Genomic DNA, 4923 nt, shown 5'->3' on the forward strand with positions numbered 1-4923 from the left:
ATTTGAACCTGGTAACTATAGGCCAATTTCGGTTTTGCCAGTATTGTCAAAAATATTGGAGAAGATTTTACACACGAGATTAGAAAAATATTTTGACTCATTTAATTTTATTTCAGTGCGTCAATACGGATTTAAGCCAAAAAGTAACACTCTGTCAGCGACTATGGACCTAACTATTAAAATAAAACAGAACATTGACGCAAACAATATAGTTTTGGGAGTGTTTATTGACCTACAAAAGGCCTTTGATACCGTTTCTCACGAACTTTTAATAAAGAAATTAGCATCTATTAACATTAATGGTAAAGCACTAGATATGCTGAAATCATATTTAAAAAATCGATCACGAATAGTTAAAATAGATAACCATGATAGCATTCCCTTACCAATTACATGTGGCATACCACAAGGTTCGATTCTAGGCCCATTGCTTTTTTTAATTTATATTAATAATTTCCAAGATTTAAAGCTAAATGGTCACCTAACACTTTATGCGGATGACACCTGTCTGTTTTATTTTGGTCCCTCTATACATGACATGATAGCGCAAGCACAAAATGATTTCAATAAATTAAATAATTCATGCAATCTACTAAAAATAAATATATCTAAATTCAAAGCTCATAACAAAATTATTCCACCACACGCTCCACTTAAAATTAACGGTGTTGTATTAGAACATAAAACCCACGAGAAATGCCTAGGTTTGCGAATCGACAGCTCTCTGAAATGGAATTATCACATCGACCACCTAAAAAATAAATTATCAGCACTTCCTAGATCTCTGCATAATAATATTACTTCTTGCATTCATCATAAATTACGCCACACCATCTACAACACGTTAGTAAAGCCGCACGTAATGTATTTAATAGAAGTATCGGGGAGTGCTTACAAAAATAAATTAGCGCCACCCCAAATTTTACAAAATAAAATCATTAAAACTTTCTAAATTAACTATCCTATATATAAAAAATTAACTATCCTTTTTTAACTTCTACAAATAAAATCTACGACGACACTAAAATAATGAATTTAAAACAATTATACTTTTATAATACGTGTATGTTCATCCGCAAAGCGCTACATAAAAACATAAATACAAATATTATATTCTGAACATCAAATCGCCACTATCCTAATAGACGAGCTAGCTATCTTGCCCTTCCGAAGATCCGAACAAATTATGGAAGGCGAACGGCAACATACGTTTCTATAACGGGAATAAATGTCTTGAAACCTTCAAATGGCTAAGGCCGCAAGCGACCAATGGCTAAGCTCGGTGGGCTCTGATTGGCTCATTTGAATCGGATCAACAAGAGCTAAAACGCAAAAAAGGTGGATTTGTATAAAAAGCACGTAATTATTATTATTACTGATGGTGACACTTGTGGCTCCGTTCGGATCCACATACGGACGGTGGTTTGGCAATGGATCCACAAATACCAATCGGATCAACAAGTGAAAACGGATCAAATAATTACTAACTATATGGCACGTTTGATCAACATAGTGCCCGTGGAGATATCTATATATATAAAATAAAAAAATATAAAATATAAAATAAAAAAATTTATATATATTCAAAATATTATGCTTTACAGAAATTGATCACCACAATACACAACAACTATTTAAAAAAACTCATCATCAGGCAACGTGTTTATAAACATTGCTGTAACCTACGTGTATTATATAATTTTCACTACATAATTCGTTGTACAAAGACCGCGAATTCATTCACGATATTTTTACGACCCTCCAAGTAAAGATGTCCCTCGGTGACCTTATAACCCCAAAAGGATTCGGATTAAAACGTGTGTACATATTTGAAAGTGTGTACTTTAGTCTAAGTTAGAACAATAATTCAGTTATCAATTATAGGAAAAAGTTCAGTTTCAGTTTGAAAAAATATTATTCAATAAATAGACACTTACTTATTCAAAAGTCTTTGTAGAAATTAAATAATTTAATAAGTATTTCATATTTATATTTCATAATACCTAAGAGAGGCCATGCTATATTTACTAATTTAATTTAAGCTAGTCTAGACATCAAATTGAGAAAATATCTGAGTAAAACCTAAGATTTGAAAATAGCCCACCCTAAGGCGGCGGCCTTGCAGTATTAAAAATACAGTCATTATTAAATAGAGGCTCATATAATATAGCTCATTTTATAAGCAAAATTAACATAAAAAATCCGATCCGATGAATAGTTAAATCTTTTACGCTGAAAATATAAATATAAATCTCATAAAATTACAATCGAGTAACGAAGCAAAGTATAAATGTCGATTTCTTTCAAGCAAAATTAAACAAGAACCCCATCTAAGAAAAATAATTAGAGGTTTTAACCAATATCTGAGATGTTGTTTTCATCCCGTGAATAATTAAATATTTACGTTGAATTTATAAATACATTTAATAAAATTACAACTGAGTTGGAGGCAGAGTGAAATATCGACGGAGCCCGCCCACCCGGCACCCCCACTCGTTTCAGCTACAGGCTTTCAGACGACCGACCCTTTCAAGGTCGCAGACTAACGCATACACGCACACTACGCACATACACACGTAATAGGTACCTGCATTTTATGCGCCGGCCATTAAACTTTAGCATTTTATAGACTTTAATATGTTCGTAGAGTATAATATGTAGAGTTTAGGAACGTTCGCTTATCAAATAATTAGGTATTTGTTTATTAATTATTATACACAATTATTGATTGAAAGGATTTTTAAGTGGAATTGACGTCGTTGTATAGTTTTTTAATTTACTTTTTTTGGGTTCATAAAATAATAACATGATAAGTTTCGTCAATATATTTGAAAAATGAAAACTCTATTTTAAGGTAGGTATACTTACCGAAAAGTTAAATATACTTACTAAATAGTTAGTTACCTGTATTAATTGTGATGAATTTACTAATACAAATTTAAAAATTAAAAATAAGTGTTAAAGTGTATTTTTAAAGAATAATCTTTATAAATATGAATTTATTGAGCATATAATATAATATATAATATATAATACCTATTTAATATATTCTTATTTTTATGTTAAACAAAAATAAATCTAAACAAACTAAAAGAATTATGTATTTTGATGACATGTTTTAATTGAATATTAAAATGCGTAGTAAATAAAACTTCACAAGAAAAAAGTATTTTGGTTACCCCTGGTGGGACTCGAACCCACAATCCCCGGCTTAGGAGGCCGATGCCTTATCCATTAGGCCACAGGGGCTGATGCAAGGTGATACGAAATTATGCCTTTATTTCTGTAAGTTAATTTGAAAAAAAAAATAGGTAATGTTGGTACAATATTTTTGTATTTCTTGTTATGTAACATAATGCAGTTTTATCCAATCGTTTACTCGTTTTGTAATGTTTAAATTGAGATTAAACTTCTTATCAAATCATTTCAAGGTTTCACAAAACATGTAGCATGGAAGTTCTAGCTGTATTATAATTTTTTACAGTTACTAAAATATCTACAGACATACTAAAAAAATATTTGCCCCACAAAACATAAGATTTGATCAATTTGCTTTGAATATTTTAAGCAAAAGGTACGTGAAAGAAATATTTTTATGTCAATCAATTATAAAAATTATGCAGTTTTCCCTGGTATGCAATTTATCAATTATCATTATTCCATTTACATTGTAGAAAATTAAAGACTCTCATACTATATCCTTTATAAATTGATAAAAGATACTGTTTTTGTATACAATATACTTTGTGATACACTGCTACATGACTGCTACGTTTAGTAAAAAATAAAATACATTGTTAAAATAAATTGCCTAAACTTGTAAGCTAATTATATGAAACATACCTAGTACATAAATAAAAAGATATAATACCATGAAATTTGTCGACGTCATGGTAATGCATTTTGGAGTACGCTCACGACTGAAGGGTGCTCTAGCGCGCCTGCATTCAGGTCATTCTTGCTTTTTTTATCGTTTTTCATGTTGCACGATGGTTCACAAGATGCTTCTAGAATCTTCTATGGGATTAATTGACTCGTTATATAATAGAATATTTCGTGAACAACATTTTATTGATTGGTTTGATTGAAAGGTCTAAACTCTACATTTTTGGTTAAATTTTACAGTAATAGTTTTTGGAATGAAGCTTATGCCTCATATCACACTCCTAAGATTATTTATGATATATTCTGTAATCGGATATCTTAATCCATACTAATATTACAAATGCGAAAGTAACTCTGTCTGTCTGTCTGTTACTCAATCACGCCTTAATTACTGAACAAATTTGCATGAACCTTTTATAGAGATATTTTGATACCCGAGAAAGGACATAGGCTACTTTTTACCCCGGGAAATAGGATAAGTTTTATCCTGGAAATTTCACGGGAAAGGGAACTATGCGGGTTTTTCTTTGACTGCGCGGGCGAAGCTGCGGGTGGAAAGCTAGTATAATAAATAATAGTAATAACGTTATCAACTAGGGTTAATTAGATAATCTCCACATCGATATGGAATTTTCCTGATATGAATCTAATTTTCCAAATAAGTATATGTTGGTTTCTTTCCCAAAAATGACGGAGGTTCTCAATTCGTAGGTATTCTCATTTACTATCATCCTTATTTAGTCCCTTACGAACACTTGAAATAATTGCAGTAAAACATTTCAAAATAAACTATTGGTTTAAAATGCATCTGAGTTATTTGCAGCGATTTCCTCTAGATACATTAAAATTCAAAAGTTGTTATTGCAATAGATAAGGCTATCACGTGTTATACCATATGCAGACTCGCACAGATAAGAAAAAATTCAAATCAAGATCATCACCCTTGACTTTGAGACGAATGTGTCACAGGCATCTTAATGTGGGTCAGATGGTCCCGCTTCTAAGTTCACTTAAAGATTTCGTTCTGGAAATATAACG

The 4923-nt window shown here is 31.1% G+C and overlaps 1 non-coding gene across 1 annotated transcript; it reads right to left on the reverse strand.

Annotated features, from left to right (window-relative positions):
* Positions 1-3176: 3176 nt before the first annotated feature.
* On the reverse strand, positions 3177-3249 carry Trnar-ccu. The gene has a single exon. It is a non-coding gene; the product is annotated as a tRNA-Arg (tRNA).
* Positions 3250-4923: the final 1674 nt, after the last annotated feature.

Source organism: Colias croceus, chromosome 4 (genome assembly GCF_905220415.1).
Source record: "Colias croceus chromosome 4, ilColCroc2.1".
Lineage (NCBI taxonomy): Eukaryota > Metazoa > Arthropoda > Insecta > Lepidoptera > Pieridae > Colias > Colias croceus.